Here is a 25510-nt window from a genome sequence, read left to right on the forward strand (position 1 = left end):
GACATTTGGATTATGGATTGTGGAGGCAAAATTGCAGTTAGCCTCTTTAGAAAACCGACTGCGAAAAACACCATTCTACAACACAGCAGCTTCCACCCCAGTTGTCAAAAGGACTCCATTCCTTTTGGAGAATTCTTAAGGATCAGGCGTAATTGTACCAACATAAGTGAGTTCAATATTCATGCAGAAGAACTCCAAAAGAGACTCCTCTTTAGAGGATACCCCAAACGATTAGTGAGGCATTCCCTGAAACGCGCTAAGTATTACAACAGAGACGCACTAATCTCTGGTAGACAAAAACCATCACTGGACAAAATCGTCTGCGTAATTAACCATTCCAGTTTGAATAATAAGATCCAGAAGGTACTACACAGGAATTGGAAAATCCTGAATGTCTGCGAAGAAGACAGTGCTCTAGCTCCCCCTATCGTAGCATTCAGGAGAAATTCAAACCTAAGAGACAAATTGGTTCACAGTAGGCCACAGCTACGTAAAGGACAGCAGATGACCATCGATGGACTCCCTCCCATCTTAGGCAACCACAGATGTGGTAACTGCCATGCGTGCCCCTCAGCGATTACCACCCAAATCTGCAACTATGGCTCCAAAACAGCTAAACTGAAAAGCCATACCAACTGCAGAAGCAGTAACCTAGTCTACTTGATACTGTGTCCCTGTGGATTAGGTTACATAGGAGAGACAAGCAGAGAGTTCAGAACCAGACTGTCCGAACATAAATCTGCAATTAAAACGGAAAAAAGACAAGCCCCAATGGTTAACCATTTCTTGGACCAGCACCACACTGAGACAGATCTTCGGTGGCTGATATTGGAGAAAATCACTCCAAAAGCGGGACGTGACACAGAGAAGATAAGGAAAGAACGAGAATCCTTTTGGATTTTCTATTTCGACACAGTACGTCATGGGCTTAATGAAGAAATTGTATGGCTAGTCACCTAGTTTGCTTACTAGACACACGGCTAAGCCATTAATCAAACTTACATTTACACCACTGTACCTGTCTATTTAACTCAGCCCTAACGACTGTGTATGATACGCTTCTCACCTTATTCATATATCTTCTGAATAGTCCTATGACCTATGGCCCGCTAGCTGCGATGACCCAATAAACTACATCACATTCACCCATATATGTATCTGCCTACATATATTGCCTATGTGGTGAGCTCAATATACATACTGGGACGCCTACACCCTCTTAAAAAGCCTGAGTTTACCAACGGTATATCTGCTATGAGTCTGTATTTATATTTAAATCTAGAACCATGAAATGTTTCACCAAATAACCAAATTTGTTTGGTTATTTTATTAATACTTGTAACAGCTGGGTTACCGTTTCTCGGCACCCTTAAAGATTCTATAATCATTATATCCGCCAAAAGTAAGTAATAGGATGTATTTATACCATAGCCAGCCTCACATTACAATATGGCTCCGTCAACAACCCAGATTCCGTATTGGATTGTAAGTGTTTCTACTGCGATCGTGCAACACACCATGTGACCTTCCGTTAGACTAATCATTACCAGCTTTAGTCTTTAGGATCATGTGACTCACCTCCTGACCTATCGCCATCCAGTATCACATTCAAAACTCGCGCAAACATCACACACCCCGATTGATTCTCGGAAGTTGATGTACTAGCGAGGTCTACACTCTGCGGTTACCGGGTAAGCGTTGTGAAATGTCCTTATTGCTTTATACTCAGTGCTAAGCGTAAACCCCTACCCCACATACTATAAAGACGTATTTCGTCAATAAGACCCATAAGTATGTAGATACACTAGCGAGGTCGCTACTCCGTGACTACCGGGCAAGCGTTGTCAAATGCCTCTAGTGTCTGATACTTAGTGCCAAGTGTAAGCTTTTATTTCGTTAATAAGATACATTAAACATTTAGCATTATACCTTTGCCATAACCATCAGCGCTGTAAAGAACTTTATCTCTTGTACTACTGACCCGTGATGAATGAGATTTACCGACACCAGGTCGTACCTCTTTGTTAACATCCTAGTGCCAAAAATAGGAACGCATTTCCCGCATGTAAAGTCTCGCGCCTGCCCTTCGGAATATACGTATAAATCAGTTTTTAGTAGTCTAAACTAAATAATAGAGCCATCTTTCCTATGACGATCTACCATTTACAAAATAGATTACCAACAACTAGAAACGAAAGGATAAATAGGTAGTAACAAACATACGTGTTCATTTTCCTAGAGACATCAGGGTTAGTAGCAAGAGCTAACCGACTGAACGGCAACAGTGCTCCGTAACGACATACGTCATAAGGACCCACTAAAAACTTTTATTTGGGACGTATGAAGCCCACATAAAGGTAAGCCATCGAGCACAGCTGAACAATCTGTTTAACTACTGCGTTGCTATGTAAGACATCAGGCTGACAATTTATATAGTACAACCTATCTTATTTTTGACATTTTTCATAGAACCAAATAAGCTACATTTACATCTTGGACTCATTGGGACGTTACCCCACGGCAGAAATGGTAGCAAATTACCCGCACCTTTATATGTCTCTGGCAATAGCGAAGCAATGAGTATCGCATTAATGTAAAGGTAGGTATTCCCCTATACGTAGAGAATGTATAATACTACGCTTATCTAGAGCTAGTCAGTATAACAACTATAAATACTTTTTCTGCACAGACGCAGAAGTTCCTGAAAAGCACTGACTGGACAAGATTGGTTTTATCTGTCAATTTTTTTTGATTGATACATTACTGAGGCATCTAGTTATCAAGGTACTTTGTTGTTTATATATTTTTCTTCCTTTTCTTTTTTAATTCTTACTATCTGATTTCACTGATCTTTTTGGTGTAAGGGCTATTCTTGTAGTCACTTCTAAAGATGTAAGCTATATACATACAGAGTGAAAACATGCTGTTTTTTTGTAAAATATCTGAGTGATCCCAGATCCACAATTATAGTATGAAGTCTATAAATTTTGTTAAAATACATTACCTGCCTTATTTATAATTATTATATTTAGCCCTCTACAGATTCCCCCACATCATCTGGGGCTTGTTGCCCCTCCTGTTGGTGGCCCTGAAGAAGGTGTCTTGTCACCGAAACGCGCGTAGGCCCCTTTCCATCTAGAGGAGAGGTCCCCAGAGACTCAATACTATCTGAAATAACTGTATTCACTGTTACTTCCTTGTCCTGGAGACTATGCCAAACCACCAAATGTTTAGTGCTATATTTTAAACATGAGTATGACTGATGTATGCGTGAGAGTATGAATCGTTTTTTATATGATTAGCCACGGGGTTATGTGTTAGGGTTTTGGATACTATCAAATGAATATATATGTGGTAAGTTAAGAAAACAATGGAGAAAACTTCTCAATGAGTGCTTACAAAAATTAAAAAAATATAAATAAAAATTGTTAGTAAATAATCAGATTTCTTTGTTTAATTTTCCGTTGTTGGCAGGTGAGAACTTTTTGAAGTCTCAAATAAAATAACATAGGTCCTGAAAGAGCCTCTCTTTAATAGCTACATACAACTGACACAAAACATTGAGTAGAGCAGGGTGTTAAAGGGATTTATTAAAGGGCAGGGGGTCTCGCTTCAGATTAAGAGAGGAGTTTTCACCTGAGGGGGGTGTCACTTCCAGCACCTCCCCCGCACTCCAGTGAAAACAGCCCCTGCTGCCCCTGGCTCTTCCTGTGACCCCCCTGCAACAACCCACGGCCCTCACATACCAGTGTTGGGGGCCCCGCCAGTAGAAGGTAGTAACTATGGCAGCTTTTCAGTGAGAGAACGTGCCTGCCTGCCTCAATTACATTGCGTAGCAATTTTAAAGGAACACGAACAGCTCATTTTCCTTTGAACAGTACACATTTCGCCGTTATTTAAACCAACTGCCGTGAGATGGAAAACTGCCGTGAGATGGAACGCTTCTGAGGTGCCGTTAGGCTTTTCTCTACTGGAACGTTTCCCATGTAATATTTAGAGGATACTGTAAAATCTAAATTTCCCCTACAGCAAATGCATTACTCAGGTAATAAACCTTACCTCATATTTCTCTCTCCGTTCGAGGCACAAGATGGCTGCCAACACTTCCTGGTTTGAAGTGCTGGCAGCCAATTAGAGCCAAGCTCATGCTCGAGGGTTAGGCTCCGCCCAGATATACATTTATAATTTTCCTTTAATAGCTCAAAAACTACTGAACGGATTCATGCCATTTAAAAAAAGGTCGCTTTCTGAACCAAGCACTATCTTTTTGTCAAATTTGGTGCAATTCCGTTCAGCAGTTCGGGCTGTAGCCTTGGCTAAAGTTTCCTATGGGAAATTGATTTTTCACTCTTATTTGTTTAATTTCTCAGCAACTACTCAACGGATTTACACCATTTAAAAAAAAAGGTAGCTTTCTGAACCAAGAGCTACCTTTCTGCCAAACTTGGTATAATTCCATTCAGCTGTTCGGGCTATAGGCTGTCTCAAAATTTCCTACGGAAATGAACGCACATAAAACACTTTTTAGGACCCCCCTTTTTTCTCTGCCCCCCCCATCACGAATAACCCCCAAACTTTCATGATAGGAGCTGACCTGGATACACCTTTTTTTTGGAGAATTTCACTAAGATTTGTCAAACGACGCCAAAGTTATTAGCAAAAGAAAAAACGCTTTTTCAATAGCAACAAGGTCCTAACTATAAATACCTACTGGCGACCGCTAGTAGGTTATATATATATATATACATATATATATATATATAAACAAAATGGAAATACCCCATTTGGGTTTGATTGTTTACGAGACTACCAGTCCCACAATTCATTGAATTTTTCTATTTCCGGAGCAATGGAAATAAAAGATGGGAAAACGCTGGTTCTCTGTACGTCATTGTCTAAATCACGAGCTGCCCATGAGGAAGGGCTATGGGCTTGAAACGCGTTAGCAGAGGATTTAATGGGATTGGGCCTGTTGAGCTGAGTGATCCTGAGTGTGCCTCCACCCAAGAGGTAACCTTTCTTTCATATCTCAGTGACCAACCCCGGTCACGGATGGTACCACTGCAGGAACTTTGGGGGTCCGCCCCTATCAAAATTGGATCTGCAAGGCGGAGCAGGAGATGCCGTGCTCACTGGACACTCTTTTTCCCAGGAAATTGAAATGGAATTTGATATATTTTGATAATGGACGTACCCCATTTGGGTTTGATTGTTTACAAGACTACCAGTCCCACAATTCATTGAACTTTTCTATTTCAGGAGCAATAGAAATAAAAGAGGGGAAAACGCTGGTTCTCTGTATGCCGTTGTCTAAATCACGAGCTGCCCATGAGGAAGGGCTATGGGCTTGAAACGCATTGGCAGCGGATTTAATGGGATTGTGCCTGTTGAGCTGAGTGATCCTGAGTGTGCCTCCACCCAAGGGGTAACCTTTCTTTCGTATCTGAGTGACCAACCCCGGTCACGGATGGCACCACTGCAGAAACTTTGCGGGTCTGCCCCTATCGAAATTGGATCTGCGAGGCGGAGCAGGAGATGCCGTGCTCACTGGACACTCTTTTTCCCAGGAAATTGAAATGGAATTTGATATATTTTGATAATGGACGTACCCCATTTGGGTTTGATTGTTTATGAGACTACCAGTCCCACAATTCATTGAATTTTTCTATTTCAGGAGCAATAGAAATAAAAGATGGGAAAATGCTGGTTCTCTGTACGCCATTGTCTATATCACTAGCTGCCCATGAGGAAGGGCTAACCAGGATGTTTTACAACTCCTTAAAAAACCTATTATGAATTCTAACCTTACACGATCACAAATGGAAGCCCTGAAGGGTCTTCAGAATAATGACAATATTATTATCAAACCACTTGCTACATTAAGGTTGATCATTCCTACTTTTCTAAACTGCAGACTAAACTTTCTGACTACCTCAAAGTATGGTCTGATGATAATTTACTCAACTGGGACGAGGTTAAATTTCTTAAAAATGAAACTCCAACCATACCTACCTTTTATATCCTCCCTAAAGTGCATAAAGATTGCAGACAACCACCAGGAAGGCGCATAGTGTCCTCAAAAAATGGTCTAGTAGAGAACGTTTCACGGTATGTGGACTATTTTCTAGCCGACTATGTCAAAGAACTTACATCATATATCAGAGATACTAAAGACTTTCTCCAAAAAATTGAAAATATACATTGGGAAAAACACTTCTGGCTGGTATGTCTAGATGTCGAAAGCTTATATACCAGCATCAGATAATGATGGATTGAGAGCGTGCGAACAATTTCTTAGGACTAGAAGCATACACCTAGTGGCTCACACTCAAATGCTGCTACAGATGATTGAACTATGTCTTACTGAGAAGATTTTCATATTCAATGGAGTCCTTTACAAACAAACACAGGGAAATTCGATGGGCACCTGCTTCGCTCCCAGCTACGCCAATCTTTTGGTGGGCTGGTGGGAGAAGCAGGTGCTCTGGAGTGAAACCCTAGAACATTGGACTCATATGATTAACAACTGGCTCAGGTATATTGACGACGTCTGCTTTATTTGGGAGGGTACTGAGAAAGAGCTTCTTAATTTTACTAAAGAACTGAACAACAACTCAGTTAATCTTAAATTCTCCATGCAACATAGCCAAGAGAGTGTAGATTTCCTCGATATCAGAGTTACAGCTCAAAGGGATAAACTTGTTAGTGAGGTATTCAGAAAAAATACAGCTGGCAACTCAGTGTTACACGCTGCAAGCTGCCATCCACCTAATTTTAGGTGGAGTATCCCTTTTGGCGAATTTCTCCGTGCCATGATAGGAGCTGACCTGGTTACACCTTTTTTTTGGAGAATTTCACGAAGATTTGTCAAACGACGCCAAAGTTATTAGCAAAAGAAAAAACGCTTTTTCAATAGCAACAAGGTCCTAACTATAAATACCTACTGGCGACCGCTAGTAGGTTATATATATATATATATACATACATATATATATAAACAAAATGGAAATACCCCATTTGGGTTTGATTGTTTACGAGACTACCAGTCCCACAATTCTTTGAACTTTTCTATTTCAGGAGCAATAGAAATAAAAGAGGGGAAAACGCTGGTTCTCTGTATGCCATTGTCTAAATCACGAGCTGCCCATGAGGAAGGGCTATGGGCTTGAAACGCATTGGCAGCGGATTTAATGGGATAGTGCCTGTTGAGCTGAGTGATCCTGAGTGTGCCTCCACCCAAGGGGTAACCTTTCTTTCGTATCTGAGTGACCAACCCCGGTCACGGATGGCACCACTGCAGGAACTTTGCGGGTCTGCCCCTATCGAAATTGGATCTGCGAGGCGGAGCAGGAGATGCCGTGCTCACTGGACACTCTTTTTCCCAGGAAATTGAAATGGAATTTGATATATTTTGATAATGGACGTACCCCATTTGGGTTTGATTGTTTATGAGACTACCAGTCCCACAATTCATTGAATTTTTCTATTTCAGGAGCAATAGAAATAAAAGATGGGAAAATGCTGGTTCTCTGTACGCCATTGTCTATATCACTAGCTGCCCATGAGGAAGGGCTAACCAGGATGTTTTACAACTCCTTAAAAAACCTATTATGAAATCTAACCTTACACGATCACAAATGGAAGCCCTGAAGGGTCTTCAGAATAATGACAATATTATTATCAAACCACTTGCTACATTAAGGTTGATCATTCCTACTTTTCTAAACTGCAGACTAAACTTTCTGACTACCTCAAAGTATGGTCTGATGATAATTTACTCAACTGGGACGAGGTTAAATTTCTTAAAAATGAAACTCCAACCATACCTACCTTTTATATCCTCCCTAAAGTGCATAAAGATTGCAGACAACCACCAGGAAGGCCCATAGTGTCCTCAAAAAATGGTCTAGTAGAGAACGTTTCACGGTATGTGGACTATTTTCTAGCCGACTATGTCAAAGAACTTACATCATATATCAGAGATACTAAAGACTTTCTCCAAAAAATTGAAAATATACATTGGGAAAAACACTTCTGGCTGGTATGTCTAGATGTCGAAAGCTTATATATCAGCATCAGATACAATGATGGATTGAGAGCGTGCGAACAATTTCTTAGGACGAGAAGCATACACCTAGTGGCTCACACTCAAATGCTGCTACAGATGATTGAACTATGTCTTACTGAGAATATTTTCATATTCAATGGAGTCCTTTACAAACAAGCACAGGGAAATTCGATGGGCACCTGCTTCGCTCCCAGCTACGCCAATCTTTTGATGGGCTGGTGGGAGAAGCAGGTGCTCTGGAGTGAAACCCTAGAACATTGGACTCATATGATTAACAACTGGCTCAGGTATATTGACGACGTCTGCTTTATTTGGGAGGGTACTGAGAAAGAGCTTCTTAATTTTACTAAAGAACTGAACAACAACTCAGTTAATCTTAAATTCTCCATGCAACATAGCCAAGAGAGTGTAGATTTCCTCGAGATCAGAGTTACAGCTCAAAGGGATAAACTTGTTACTGAGGTATTCAGAAAAAATACAGCTGGCAACTCAGTGTTACACGCTGCAAGCTGCCATCCACCTAATTTTAGGTGGAGTATCCCTTTTGGCGAATTTCTCCGTGCCAAGAGAAACTGTAGCTCAGAAACAGCTTATAAGAAAAACAGAAATGAAATGAGGGAACAATTTCTTGCTAGAGGATATCCTAATAACATGCTTAGGATAGGAGAGAAGAAAGCAGATGCAATAAGGAGGGAGGAAGCACTCTACAAACCACCTAAAACTAATGTCACTAAATCTGATTCTGTAATTAGATTGATTACCACCTATAACTCCCAATCCCACCTGTTCAGCCAAATAGTCAGAAAAAGATGGGATATACTACTCCAAGATAAAACACTGAAAGAGATACTAGGCTCTCACCCAGCAATAACATACAGAAAAGGCAGATACATAAAAGATCGAATAGTGAGAAGCCATATGGAGATCAAACAAATAACTTGGCTGACGAGAAAGGGAGGGTTCCACAAGTGTGGGAAATGTAAAGCCTGTAGTTACAGCAATAATGTGAGAGAAGTGACACTACAAAGAACGAACAGAAAATGGAGTATACGGAGACACATACAGTGTAACACAGAATTTGTTGTGTATGTTATCACTTGCCCTTGTGGTAAGTGGTATATTGGCTCAACTACCTTCCCTGTGAAGTAGAGGATACTCGAACATTGGCGAGCAATTACTAATAAAGACTTCTCTTACAGTACTGCAAGGCATTTCAATCAACATCATGATGGAGACTGGACCAAGGCTAAATACTTTGCATTGGATACTATTCCAAAAAACCCAAGGGGGGGCAACAGAGTCCTGTCCTTGCGTAGATCAGAATCTAAGTTCATCCTCCAAGCTGGCAGTATCGCCCCTATAGGGCTGAACATTGATGAAGAAATGCATGTGCATCTCTGAATTTGTTTATTTGGCAAATCTCCTGATATCCCGATAGGAATTCTTGTTCTGTCATGTTTTTAAACTCTTTCACCTTTTTATACAATGTTTTCTGACTTGCTTAGATTTTCTTAGTTTTTTGGTTTATCTTTTTTGACATTAGGGTACCATATAAGAATTAGAATATAGGAAGAAATGTATATAGCATTTATTGTCCATGGGTTTAAAAGAATATTAGGTGTGAAATTCTTACTAATCATATTTCCTTTCTCTGTTTGTCTCCATATAGATTGGATCGGATGGAGTGAATGTGTCACCAACTACTGTTAAGAACTACGTGCACGGAGAACTGTGTTGATATTAATAGACACACTCTCCTCTCATAGATAAATTTGCCACAATTTAAGTGGATTTCGCAACCCTATAGAACTGATTACAGAGATGTACGTATGGATAGATTTCTTCTTTAAGGTACTAGACCTGAGATAATTCTTTATACAATTGAATGCTAAAGTTGCTTTGATCTCTGAGTTAAGTTGTCTTGTACACTGTTTCTGTTCTCAGTACACATATATTTTCTAATGCTACATGGTACTCTAGATTTGGGTACTATACCTTAATTAGTGTCTATAAGGAAAATTACAAAGTATAACCTGAGCGAGCCAATGTTTAGGATGATTTTTTGAAATATACACAATAATGTTTTGTTACTTACCGAGTCTCTGGATGGTGGTGAAATCCAGAGTCTTTTCTTTATTTTTTTCATTTTGAAAAGAGCACTTAAACCCTATATATATATATATTTTTATATATTCAGTGAAAAAAAAACAAAGGTTTACAGGAAGTTATAGTGATGTTGACATTTCACTCATACAAAACCAGAGTAATTCAGCAGTTATAGATGAGTTAACTATAACTCAAGCCCCACTAAGCACTACTTATGACTTCACATATTATATCCCTCATGACTTGGTCCGTGACATCACTGATGACATCTCTGACATCATCCAGTGATTTTAAGTGTTTTTAAAAAGGTTTACGAGTGTTGTATATATATGCCAATGTGTATTGGTGAATCAGTGGGTATATGAGTGCCTGTTTGGATATTCAGTGGGTGTGTGATTAACTGCATAAGTGAGTAGTTGGGTGTTTCAGTGAATGTATGGGTGAGTGACTGGTTGTGTGAATGTCCGTATCTGTCTGTCAGTTGGTGTCTAAGTGGTTGTATGGGTGTGTGAGTGGGTACATGAGTTTCTTTATGGGTGAGTGATGTAAATGTAAATGGGTATGTGAAAGGCAGTATAGGTAAGTGATAGGGTATGTGAGTGACTGTATGAGTGAGTGAGTAAATGTAAGAGTGGCTGTATGGGTGAGTGTGTGCATGTATCACTGACTGTATAGGTGAGTGAGTATGTGTTAGTGTCTGTATGAGTAAGTGAGTGAATGTGTGTGTAACTGTATGGGTGAGTAAATGGCTGTGTGATTGACTGGGTGAGTGGGCAGGTGTTTGAGTAAATCTATGGGTGACTGACTCAATGTGTGAGTAGCTATATGGGTGTATGAGTGGATGTGAGTGTCTGTATTAGTGAGTGAGTGGACGTGTTAGTGGCTGTATGGGGGAGTGAGTGAATGTGTGTATTGATCGGTGAATCAGTGAGTAGCTGTGTAAATACTGGTATGGGTGTGTGAATGGGTTTGAGAATGGTAGTGTGGAAGTTAGAGTGGGTATATGAAAGTTTATATGTGGGTGTGAGTGTGTGCATCAGAGATTATGTGGATTATGTCATTGGTGATGTCATTTGAGAAGTCATGAGTGATGTAACTGACCATGACATGAGTGATGTACTATGTGAGGTCATAAGCAGTGTATTGCGGGGAATGCAAGTTATAGTTAGCTCAGCACGATAACTGCAGAATTTCTCTGGTTCGTAACAGGGAAATATCAGCCAAATTATAACGTCCCTTTATCCTTTGTTTTATTCAGGGAGTTTCTAATGTTTTTTTTTAATCTCACTTCCTAACTATAACGTCCCTGTAACCTTTGGTTTTTTCAGCAAATTTCTAAGGTTTTTTTTCATTCTATTTCATATTGTTTTCTATAATTAGAAATTGACCAATACATATGCACGGTGCACCATCTATGTTAAAAAATGGTTTCGGCTCTTCTCAAAGACCATAACATGGGCTCTATCTACAACAACAACCTGAGTTTTAACATGCATGGAATCTATAGAAGTGATGGAGTTCACTTTACAGAAGAAGGGAACAGGGTATTTCTAAGCAACCAGAACTAACGGCATACAGTCATATCTGTAACTCTCTTCTACACACTCTCATGACAAAGGCTCTTGTCAGAGCCACACAAGAGCCCAAAATGTAGCTCATTTTCTTGTTAAATAACTTAGTGATGATGTCATGATGACCGCAATCACGTCACAAAATCGCAAATCAAAAGCAGACATTCAATGACCACCACCACATTCAAAAATTGTAACTAAAAAAATGTATTCTAAGTATTACAATACCACATTAGTAACTACATCACTGCTTAAAAAACGTGTTTGTAATCTGAAGTGCCACCTGCGAATGGGTAGGAGTTCCTCTAGGCAGGGAAAAAATTGAAATGTAAGCACCTATGGCAACTCAAATATGTTCAAAATTAACATAATATAGCTTAACATCAATTATAGGGACAACAAAACATACTATAAACAAAAACACCTTTTTTTTATTTAAACAATACAGTATAAATATTACATTATATATTTCACATCCATACTTCAATCATAACTGCATTCACTCTAAAATCATTCTACACAATAAGAACAAAGTACACAGACAAGACAATAGCAACAAAAATATCATGAACTGATAATATCTTGTGTTTCTTAGTATGTCATGACCTTTTCATCAAGATCGAAAGACATTGGTCTATAAACACAAAGGAATGGTGTAATCAGGAAACAGTGAGTGGCTTGAACACAAATTCCTTTCTACGAGCATGTTGGCACAAATGTGCCTTCATCAGGAAATGCCACAAAAGACACTTGCGTAGTACCTGTAAATATAAAAAATGTATATATAGTCCCAATGGCAATTCAAAGAATAAAAATGAGGATTTTAATGCTTTGTATCTGTGGACTGACTGGTAGTGAAGGCATCAAGAATATATAAAAAGAAAGAAAAGAAAAATACAAATGATAAATGTGCTAGAGTAAGTCCCAGATACACCGAATATAAAATGCAACAAACCCAAAAAGAATAGATATATGTAAAGCATGCCAATGTGCTGTGCAGCCAAACGTAGGACTCTATATTCAATAATACTTGCACTACACTGAGACATTCTAAATGATATAGAGAGGTTTTGTGCACTCAATGTACCGAGACCTACAAGGTGACAAGGTCTGTACATGGGTGCATCACTCTCTGAGCGTGTCTGTAAGTGGGTGAATGAGTACCTGAATGGATATGTGACTGGGTGCATGAGTATCTGAGTGGGTGTGTGACTGAATATATAAGTGTGTGAGTGGGTGTATGAATCTGTGTATTGTCTGAATGTGTTTGTGAGTGTGTACATGAGTCTGTGACTGTGACCAGCGAGGGTGTATATATCGATATATATACTTTTTGTTTTATATTTCCACCAATATTCTTGATGATGTCGCAATATTTGCTTATGATTTAAAAAATGTATTTTGGACACATAACCTGTGTAACTAATACGCCCATTTCTCAAACATGGGGTCAGAGTATCTCCACCCTGACTCCTAACCTTAGCTTTGACACAAATATCATCAGCAGGAACCGCACCTGGATGATGAAATGGCAGCCGCAACTTGCTTTTCAGGTTGCGTTAAGCCAATCAGAGCATTCCCACTGGTGGGTGCTGTTGTGATTTCCTCGAAGACATCGCTATTTAACCACAAGCACCACAAAATATCTGTGTCCAGAGATATCACTATATTGTTTGGGTTTAATTTCACAAAAACTACTGACCGTATTAGCACCAAATACCAAAAAGTGAACTCTGTGTTACAACATCTACCTTTCTGCCAAATTTGGTGTAGTTCCGTCCAGCGGTTCAGACTGTAGGTTCAACAACGTGTTCCTATGGGAATTAACATTAAAACACACTTTTATTTTGCACCCCAATTTGTCTGTTCCCACTGCACTGTTTACCCCCAAACTTTCCATGACACACAGAACCTACTTTGTCACATTTCTTTGATAATTTCATGAAGATTGGTCAAACAACGCTAATGTTATAGGCAAGTCATAAAATGCTTTTCCTATGGAAACTATCCTAACTATAACTACCTGCTGGTGGCTACCATTAGGCAATATATGTATATACACACACACACCCACCCACCCACACACACACACACACATATATTTATTTATTTTTCTGAAAAAAACAAAGTTTACAGGGACGTTATAGTTAGGCTGAGCTTTCCCCATATAAACCCAGTGAAATTCAGCAGTTATAGTTACCTGAGCTAACTATAAATTACAGCCACTGACTCACCAATTCAGCCACTCACACAGCCACACATGCACTCTAACAGCTACTCACAAAACCACTAACACATCCATACAGCAACTCCCACACCTGCTCACACGCCCATACAGCTACTCAGACATTCACTCACACACTAATACAGACAGTTGCACAGCCACTCAGATTAAATATGTTAGAAATAGTATGACTGATTACTAGTACAGAAAGAATATTAATTTAACTTATGCTGTATCTTAGTATATATGTTTAAATCTTAGAAACATTTATAAAAACACACTCACAGGATGATATCATCAGTGACATCATTTGAGATTTCATCAGTGATGTCACTGTGCGTCATGAGTGATGTAACATGTGAGGTCATAAGCAGTGCATTTCAGGGGTGCAGGTTATAGTTAGCTCAGGTAAACATAGTTGCTGAGTTTCACTGGTTTTGTATGAATGAAATCTGAGCCTAACTATAACGTCCTGGTAACCTTTGGATTTTTTCTGTGAATTCCTAAGGTTTTCTTTTAAATTTATTTCCTAACTATAAAGTCGCATTAACTTAGTTTTTTTGTGAATTTCTAAGTTTTTTAAATTCTATTTTCCAACTATAACAGCCCTGTAAGCTTTTTTTTTTTAAGTGAATTTCTAAGGTTTTAAAATATTATTTCCTAAGTGTAGCCTGCAATCTTTGACAGTGTATGAGTGAGTGCATGAGTATCTCAGTGAGTGTTTGAGTGGCTGCATGTATCTCACTGGGTGTGCGAGTGTCTGAGTGGGTCGGTAAGTGGGTGCATGAGTCTCTAAGTGAGTCTGTGAGTGAGTACATGAGTCTCTGAGTGGGTCAGTGAGTGAGTGAACGAGTCTCTGAGTGGGTCTGTGAGTACGTGCATAAGTCTTTGAGTGGGTGCGTGAGTCTGTGAGTGGGTTTCCGAGTCAGTGAATGAGTGTCTAAGTTGGTCTGTGAGTGGGTGCATGAGTGTCTCATTGGGTCTCTGAGTGGGTGCATGTGTTTCTCAGTGGGTCTGCGAGTGAGTGCATGAGTCCCTGAGTGGGTCTGTGAGTGGGTGCATGAGTGTGAGTGAGTCTGTGAGTGGGTGCATTAGTGTCTGAGTGCTCTCTCTTTTGCCCTCTTCTGCTCTGTTTTGCCTTTTCTGCTTGTTTTTCTGCCCTCTATTTTGAGATATAGGCAAGTCAAAAAAACGCTTCTCCCATAGACACATGGCTAAAAAAAAAATACCTACTGGTGACCGCCAGGGATGCGGGCAGGAAAACAGATCTAAATATTGCCCCTTCCCGCAGAGAAATAATGTGTTCTCTAAAGAAACCCACACTGTCTAGGTTAAAGAATAAAATAGAGCCAGGGATTTCTAAAGAGGAAAGGAAGACGGTGTCAGTATTCTGTGATCCTCAGTAGAAGGTCAGAGGAAATGAAAGAGTGTCTAGCTCAAACCTTTTCACTCCAGGAAAACCCAATAGAAATTTCTGCTCTTTTCTAAGGCAGGATAGGATTTCTCTGTAATTATGGAACACTAATGAAAAGCACAATCAAATGTTCCAGAACATCCATATCTCACTCTCACAATTCATCATCAATCCTGTGGTAGCATTTGCCGGATCCGGTAAACAGATAAATTCCCATTCTATCACAATTAGGTTTACATCTGCTTGGCCTTTAGAGTTGCATCTTCCTAGTACACAGGATACAGGAGGCTCCTTTCACCACCATCTCTTCACATCTGCTGCCAGCTTTTCTCTTCCCAAGCCTCACCATCAGTCTAATACATTACAAGAAACCTTTCTCTAGCTAACGACGAACTAGATAACATACCTGCAGAGGAAAAAGAAACAGCACACTGGCAAACTTAAAGTGTGAAATACTCGACTAAGGCCCAGAGTCAAGTTAAGTAAACTCGAGAATCAAAAATAGAAGCATATTACGATATAATTTAATCACTAGTAATAAAACGATTATTATTAAAGTGTAAGTACATTCAGTAAATAGCATTATATTGATTATCATTTCTAAATATAACTTCAACATGCTAAGAAGTAGTGAGCCTCTACAATTATGGTTTAAGTGGAGCGCAGATTAATAAACATTAGACAGACATTGAATATATGTATCACACGTAAATGCATGTAAATAATATGTAGAAGGCAGAGCTTAAACTTTTGCTGCTCCGTTGTCAAGATATTGATTTCCACAGCAAAAACAAATATTTACTTACTTTGCAGTTCTATCAAGGCATGTAGTTATCACACTGATATGGAGGACACTGAGGAAACTTTACATTGGCCAATTTATCTTGTATTTCAGTTTCAGTAATAATCAGCTTCATATTAAGTAGGCCTGGGCGAAGCACTACGCTACGCTCGCGTAGTTTGCGAAGTTCGCGCTACTTCGCGCTACGCGAACTGCACGTAGCACAGTGCGAACACGCGTAGCGTAGTGTTGCGTAGTGCTGCGGTCATTTTTTGCTTGCTCGCGGTCCTCAACGTCAAGTTGGCGACCGCGAGCAAGCAAAATGACATCCTGGCGAGACTTTTTCCTTGTTCGCGATCGCGGGCATGGAAAATAAACCTCCCGGCGAGATTCCCAACGCGAGAAGGTCAGGTTTCTCATTGCGAGGGGTCGCGTATGCTCGCGACCGCTCGCGATGAGAAACTACCAGTTCGCGTTGAGAAAGCTGCAGCTCGAGTAAAAATCTACTCGAGCAGCAGAAAACTACAGCTCGCACTGTGCAAGATGCCATTTTCAATGATTGCACAGTGCCGGTTGCTTGTCCGCACTGTGCAATCATTGAAAACAACATCTTGCACAGTGCGAACATGTTACTTCGCAGTTCGCGAAGTGCTACGCGTAGCTCGCGTAGTGCGAACTTCACTTTGCGTAGCTTCGCGAAGTGCTACTTCGCGAACTACGCCCACCCTTAATATTAAGTGTCAGAGAGCTAGCTACACAAAGAAATGTAAACAGTGTATCCTTTCACAGTTGACGTTGGATGCTGGAAGTTAATGACAGATTACTGAATACCTTGCCACTCAAATCTAACAAGATAACGATATCATGACCATTAATTAATAGATCCCTTGCAGATTTGTGGAACCATGAAGCATTCGCAAATCCAAATTAAACAATGAAAACACGTTATTGGACAAAGGTCTTTTTTTCCTGTCTTATATTGCAGATCCAATCCATTGTGCTCTGATTTGCTGGCTGACACAGAACAATTAATGTTGAGGCTCCCATTATACAACATAGTGCACCAAGTACAGTGCTGGAAAAATAAAAGGGTATAAGGAGGGCAGGGTGATCCTGTGCTGTTTGCCAGGCCTATGTGGGAAGACCATCAAGGGTTCCCCAGTATTAAAATACTTTTTTTTAATGGATTATTCCAGGAATTGTAAGTCCTGTTCTGATTTCCTGAACCCTGAGCAGTCCCTGGGTCTTGCAGACCCACCTGAAGCCTCGGGATCAACAAAGTCAACCGATGATTCAAAAATCTTGCCAAAATTTTTTTAAAAGACACTTAGCGGTTGGTCAATAGTTGGGATTAGATACAGGGTTTAGCCAAAGGCCAAGCCTTATGACCAATCCTCACTGTGTACGGCCAAAGACTGAGCGCAGCGCAGTTTGTTTGTGAGTGTTAGGTTTGGAGAAGGCCTGGCTGTCAGCAGACATCAACCCCTATGCAAAACTAAAGACTTTGTGCAGAAAGGGTTGGCCACCTGTGGTGGGTTGCTGCCAATCTCTACTTTGCATGGTCAAAGGTCATGAGAGGTGAGTGTGGGCCACAAAAGGTAGTTTGGGTGAAAGGCCTGGCCACATGTCCTGCGGTCATTTTGAGCTGGAGATGCAAGCAGCGTTTAGTCGCATGCAGCGAGGGAGGGCAACAATAGCATTTTGATAATTTGTGGCACGTGGTTGGTATGGTTGATGATAGAAAAACAAAAAAAAATCCCTGAAATTTGAAGAAAAGTTGTTGTTAGCTTTAGATATAACACTTTCGACGTATGTTTAAAAAAAAGCTTAGAAATTCACTTAGAAAACCACAGTTAAAGTGGAGCTTTGATTGCGATTTAAAACCAAAAAAAACACTGAAACGTGCAGGTTTTGGTTAGGATCACACTCCATAGCTGGTCAACAGACATGCAAATCATAACTCACACACCAAAAGGAATGCTTATTCCCTCGCAATATTTATAACACTAAATAACAACACTTAAAAGTATAAATTATTTAAAAAACAATATTTACTCAAACCAATTAATAATATTCTATTCTTAGTCACCTGTTTCATGTTGTTACACTCATATAAGTGATCGTACCTGTATGATTATTTACAACTTTTGTAATTGCATCTATTACATCAAAAGTAAGGTTATGAGCATTCCAACTGTTGTGAGTTAGGTTTTCTTGTCTCTAGCTATTGAATGTGTTCCTTTAATCTTACCGTCCAAATTATCAAATTTAATTTGCAACCATAACTCCAAGGGTGTGTCTGCCTGTGGATTGGTGTGTTTTGGCTCATCTCTAAATAGAGTGCGGTGTGAGCACTTCTATAATCCCCCTTCTTCCTTCCTACAACATAGAGTGAACATATCCTGAAAGCTGAAGAATTCTGGTAAATGTTTTTTTTTTTTAATGTTTCTGCACAGTCTTTGTACTACATATTGTGCGACCCATCACGTAAGTGCTTTCTTTTCGTAGCATCCCTCACTGTATGCTGCTCAGCTTAGAACATTAATCAAAAGCTAATACTTAATTGGAACAAATCAAGTACACAGTCCTGCCATCTCCCAGTAATACCCAGGCTTAAATCTGCTCGATTACAGAGGTGACATCATCATTGTAATTGGTTTCCTGGCAGCTGCATGAAGAATTCTTAATGCAGTCTTCATTCCATTGCTGGATGACTATGGCTGGCAATGCTCCAAGAATTAATGTTGCAGGCGAGGCCAAACGGATACATAATTTCAGGGCTGCTTCGCCATTTCCTACCACTGAGGTTTACATGTGCACATTAAGTTCCTCATAATGCAAAATGCAAGCCCAAAATATTATTTCAAGAATTGCAAATAATGTTATGTGTGCACTTAAGTTAAGCATAGATGCACAAAGAAGTCTGCAAATTGTATCAAAAAGTTTTGCTTTTGCAATCGGTGCGAATCAGTAATTTCACCCATTTGCGAATGCAAAATAGTTTTTCAAAGATGTATGAAAGGCACTGTAGTCCCAATTTGAGGTAATTGCTAAAATTGTGATTACCTAAAATTGTGAAGACATATAGGGAATCACAATTTGCTTTATCACACGTACCACGCATTTTCTAAATAGAAACTGTGCGTTTTGGAAATGCTATTATCATTGACTCCAAGTCGATGGTAACCATGTGCAAATTTTGAAAAATGCACAAAAATTACTTTTTTCAAAGTGCCAGGTAGTGATTTGAGCTTTATATGCACAAATTTTTTTTGGGGGGGTGGGGTACTTCAGGGGGGCCTTAGGCCCCTGGGCACCCTTGGTATTGAATTACCTCACTTGTGATTACCAATTAGGTAATCGCAAATTAAGTAATGCAAAACCATTCGCACCTATGGGCCTTTAGGTGCGAATGGTTTTAGGCACATAGGATTGAATGGAGTACTATAACCTAATAGCGATTACCCAATTGCGATTGCGAATCTAAAGGAATCACTATTAAGCAATCGCTATTTTCCTACATACCATTTTGCATTCCTTAAATAGCGATTATGTAGTATCCTGGTGTTATGGATTGCCTCTCCCATGTTTCCCTGTCCCTGGCTGCTCAGCCTGTGTGAGTGTTCTGAATGGAATGTTTGGTGTGTGAGCTATGAGTGGAATGCTTGGGTGACTGGATGAGGAGTGACAGTCGGATGGATGGGGCTGAGCAGCTAGCAGGCTTCTCCCGGTGGGGTTTATGATATGGACTTTCACATTTGCTTTTGGACTTATTCTACCTGTTTACCTACTTACCTTATACCAGAATAAACCTACGTTGACATCATCACTCCAGTGTGGTCTCCTAATTACTACAGATTACCTAAAATTCGCTATTTAAGGAAGGCAAAATGGATTTTTGATACATGTGGCCCTTGATCCTTTCGCCTCTATTTAGAGTGCCGTGTAAACATCGGACAAATGTGCAAAATACTACACAAGTGTCTGGATTATAATTTTGTAGATTTTACTCACAGTCGGATTTTTCAAAAGATAATTTATGCAGGGCAAATATGTTGCAATGTACCGGATGGAAAAGGCCAGGCAAAACTCGCCATTGGTGTCATTTATTTCTTCTGATGAATTTCACACTCCAGAGTGTCGTTAATTATCGGGGCGATAAATAAGCATGCAATTTCTCTAGACTGGTAAATGAGGTTAGTGTTGTCAGTGTAAATGTGACAGAGGAAGTGAAAAAGAAAATTTGGGCTGAAAATAAGATGCAGGAAGAAGAGAACAACAGATCCCAGAATTCAGATTTGTGGGGCATCATTAGGTAGGGGAGTTGGTGAACACTGGGAGGAAGACCAGGCAAGGAAAAGAATGGTGGGATGACTGATGTCATGTCAGCTGGGTGTTGTGATTAATATTAGGTAATCGACAGAGTCAAACATCAGGTGAAGCAGCATTATAATAGAAGATAGGTAGGGAAGACAAGCACAGAGAGTGGGATTTGCAGGTCTGAGAGTTCTGAAAGCAGACTGAAGCAGGTGAAGAAAGACAGGCGCTCAAAGATACTGTGTGATTTGGTTGACAAGAGACTTTCAAGCATCTTGGAGCAAACAGGTAGTTAAGAAACTTGGCAGTGGTTGGATGGTGAGGAATGATCAACTGGAGATCGCTTTAGTAGGGCCAACATCACTGTAGTTTGAAGCAGCAAGCACTGAAGATTTTGAGATGGGAGGGACTTAATAGGGTAGGTGTTCAAAAGGGATCTCAAGATTTGGAAGCCAAATGCTCGACTATTTTGAGGTTCAAAGGATCATAAGACACGTGAAATTGGGCATTGGCCATAAGTACAGAGTTCACCTCTGCACAGGTTGTGCGAAAAAAGTATGAAAGTAGAATTGAACGAGAGAGAGTGTTTCAAGGGATGTAAAATAAGTAAAACCTTTGGAAGGTACCCAGTAGTGAATGAATCGCTAATTTGAAATCAGGGAGAGGCAACTTTTAGTCAACAAGGTGTTCAGGTGCCCAAGTCTTTCCTCAGGGCCGGACTGGGATAACAAACCAGCCCTGGCAATTACGTCTGACCAGCCCCTTGGGGGCCGGGGACGGACCATGGGGGGCAGGGCTAGACACTGCTGCTGCGCTTTTCCTTTTGTTACAAGGGGCTGATTTTGCAGCATTGCTGCAAAACCGGACCCCAGGAACAAAAACGGCCCCCACCTGTACAAAATCGGCCCCCACCCTTCCAGCCCACCAGGGAAATGCCCGGTGCCTGCTACGGCCAGTCCGGCCCTGTCTTTCCTTATTTGCAGAGGAGAGAACACATTTTAGTCTTAAGGCTGCAAGTGAGAGGGAGTCTTGGGTTATCGACACAGGCTTTCAGTGAGAGTTTTTGAGAGTCGAACACTTCATTGCCAGCTCTGATGACTCTTATGGGGGGTTTAGTTTAATAGTAACGCCAAGTATTTACGGTCTTGCTATGCAGAGATGAAGCTAACTGTACATTTCCTGCTTGTCTTGGAAATTTTAGAGACAGGTACGATTAGAGTGGGGATATTTTTAATATTGTAAAACATAGTGTGTTCAGAGGGCGAAATATTGATGGTGGAGAAGAGTGGGGTATTGTAACAAAAAGGTTGAGGGATGTCCATATGTGAAAAAGTGGGGCAGGCTAAGTGATTATTGTAAATGGTTGCAATGACATTGGAATCCGGTGTGAATGTCAGCCTGTTTCACAGTGGTCATACAGTTATAAACTTTTGTGCAGTCTAAACATGCAACTTTGCTCAATGCCGTCTCATAAACCAAACAACTTTAAACATGCTCTGGTAAGTTTTAAAGATAGCACAATGGATTCAAATGACCCTGCCTATACTTAAGATCAATTTGCAGTTTACCAGTTTGAATCAGTGTGGGACAAAAAACTATGCCCACATCATTTAGAAAACGCAAAGACTTGTTAGTGCCATTGTTGTGTGTTCCCTAAGTAGCCTATTGCTGTTTTCCCTATGCTAGGCTAACAATGCACGTTGAAGGCCACTTTTGCTTTGCACACATTACAAAAAACCATGCTTGTTTTTGTGCCACTTTCTTATTTTGCAAATAGGCTGCACATGTTTTCCTATTTTATTCTTCTGTTGGGATTCAGTCGGTACATCGCACACAAGGTCAAGCAATACTGCTCCTTAATATTCTCTGTGGTCGGACACTAGCACCTAGACATAATAGAGCAATCCAGCTTCTTTTTTTGAACACATGTTTTATCATATAATTTAGGACTTGTCATTTTGAAAACACACAGAGCGAAGACCTACTCGCAGAGCAAAGGTCCCATGAGGAGAGAGCTGCACCAGCTGAGATGTAGACCAGCTATCTGAGGATACCAAGTATAGGATTCACCACTACTCTCAGAGATCTATGATATAACTTTGTTTTCCAGAGTGAGGGAAGGCTTAGGAAAATCTGTCAGCAAATATGACAGGGCTTTTTTGTGCATGGTCTCCTAATTATGTTAATAACATTGTTGACCTGCATATGCTTTCTGATTGCAGCGCAGTTGCTCATAGTACAGCACTGTAGTTTCAATAAATAGTGTGAGCATTCCTCGTGTCTCATTTTCATTTATTGTGGACATGTAGAAGGGAGAGAACGAAAGGTGATGACCTGCTACCATGATCCCTGAGAGGGTCTAGAATGTTTGGTTCTGGGGAACCAAGACACTTGTCTCTCTAGGAAGGTTATATATAATCAAAAAGTGGTATAAAGGAATAAATATACAAATTATTTTTAGATAGAGCACAATAAGTTACTCTGTCTCTAGTTTATTAATCTAGATAGATTTTATCAGAACATTTTTACATTCTACATAGAATATGGCATATAATCAGGAAGGAAACAACAATACAAATATACACATCAATTGTACATACACTATAACCTAACATATAAAAGAAAGGAAACCAATTTGTACATACAAACTAACCCCTAATAATCACAAATCATTTCTACTAGTGTCCTCCTAATAGTTCTGGATGGACCACTGGGAGATGGTCCAAAGAGTACGCTGAAACTCTTTCAATTAGTATAGACCATCTCAGCGTACTGTCATATAATATCCAATCATTACTTTATTTCTGTGACTTCTCCATCAGAAAAAGTCTACGCAATCGCGTTTCGGCCTTACTCTTTCCTTGGCCTCCTCAGGACTGGGTTAATACAATGACTGTACAAACAGTCTAGAACGGTGGTCCTCCAGCCGCGTACTTCATGAAATTGGCTGAATCCACAATGCCCCAGAGATAAGGGGAAATACCTTCCTTGCCTGAACAAGTAATCCCTCCTTATAGGGATACGTACGGGATTCTCCTTTTCTTCCCACTCTGCCTGTACACAACTTTAGATTGTATCCAAATAGTTGCTAGGGTCCTCCACCAATGCTCGATACTCTCAAGAACGCCAGCCGACTTGTGGCTCTAGGAAGGTTAGGCGGGCAAGTGAGGCACTATTAGCTTGTCGGATTTGGAGCCATAGGTCTGATGTGGTATGGTGACTCAGTCCCTGCATACTGATATTGTATGGTCCCATGCATAGTTCTGTTTCTGAGCAGAATCCCTGCAACACCGTAAGGTAAAAAAAGCAAACAGCTATTAATTATTTATTAATATTAGCCTGCACGTGTCACAGCTTGTTATAATTTACATCAATGCTTAATAAAACAATTCACTACTGTGCTTGAAATTAAAAATACAAAATTGCATTTTAAGTCACATTAAATAGAGTAGCCGCTCTCTGGACTTTTAAATAAATAGAAGCACTTTGAGAATTGCACTATGTACATCTTAAGGACATACCTGCCTGTTTAAAAACGTCACTCTGCCCTTACTTCCGACTCCCCTGCCTCCAGCACTTAAATATGAGGAATTGTCATGTTGTATCTAGCCCATTCTGTCAATCAGTACTCCCAATCCTTCTAGAGCCTACACTGTTTATTTGTGTTGCTCGGTGCACAAGAGGTGTTTAAGATGACCTGCGAAGTTCTTTTGGGCACTGCATTTTTCTAAAATGTTGTCCTTGGTGGGATGCCCATCCTGTGCATCCTTCGTCGGTTTCCACATCTTTTTTGATATTACCAAGGTTTCTAAGTGGGAGGCAATGAAAAACAAACTGGCGTGAAAGACTGAAATACTGTACGCTGTTGTATTTCTCTTTTGAGGCAAGTGGCGTTAAATAAGGCGTCTGTGCGCACCTGTCCTTCAGAATAAATGCCTGACAGCATACCGCACAAGGGTTGGGAAAACATGCTGGTTTCCACAATAGAACATTTGTTGACATACGCTACGTGTTCTTCAACTGCTCTCGTTTAACGTGTGCTCCCCTACCCTGCCTGGTCAAAGCGAGTTTCATACAGTAACAAAAGGAGGCACCGAATTGGCAACGCGGGCAAAAAACACACCCAAAAGCTCATAAATGTAAAGGTTGCGTTTTGGTGCTTATAAATCGCAATTTAAAAACGTTTGTGGCATACTGTTAAAAGTACGCAATCAGTGCACTTTCGGCCACGTGACAAGTGGTGCACTTTGAAGTACGTTGGGCCAGTAAAACGGCGCAACACTTGATGGGATTTCAACACATAAAGAAAGGGGCTGTTTGACTATCCCCTAAAGGAATGCTATGTTAATTAATGAGAAATGGTACATTTAAAGGTATATCAATGTGCTCACTACCCTGTGTGTGTCTAGCTTCCCTTCAGAAAGAGTTGCCTGCATTCAGGCTTCCCTGGAATAAAGTAGGTGTAGCGTCACAACAGGCGTTAAGGAAAGCACGACTCAGGAAGGGGGTGCAACTTCTTTATTTAGGACCCATGCTCGGAGCCTCACAATGCACAACCTTACTCATTCATCATCAATCCCAATCTGCCTGGGTCTTTCTCGACTCCTCCCCTTCCTTCCCCAGGCTCCGCCTCCACTATGTCAGGACATGAATCTCGGTCAGGGTTCTAATGTCCTAATGCTTTGTTCGAACTTTTATGACACTACATCTCCCCCACTTACAAAAAGAAAAGGCATAACTTAATTGAAAGTTCTACACCTCTTCAATGAGTAGCCGGTTTTTGGACAGTTCGTCATGACATCCTTAGCAGACCAGGAGTTGTAGGTACCTGCTCAGACATCTAACTTTCAGGACGTTCCTCTCTGGTTTGTTCCTGAGCTTCTCCAGACTGGTCAATGTTCACAGGTATTTTTTGGTCTTCAGTTCCAGGAACACACCTTTTGAAGTGAGATACATTTCGAGTTATAGTCTTGCTTCCCAAGACGGCAGTGATCATGGTTCCATTTCGGGCCATCACTCGTAAAGGTTG

Source organism: Triturus cristatus, chromosome 1_2 (assembly GCF_964204655.1).
Source record: "Triturus cristatus chromosome 1_2, aTriCri1.1, whole genome shotgun sequence".
NCBI classification, from domain to species: Eukaryota; Metazoa; Chordata; class Amphibia; order Caudata; family Salamandridae; genus Triturus; species Triturus cristatus.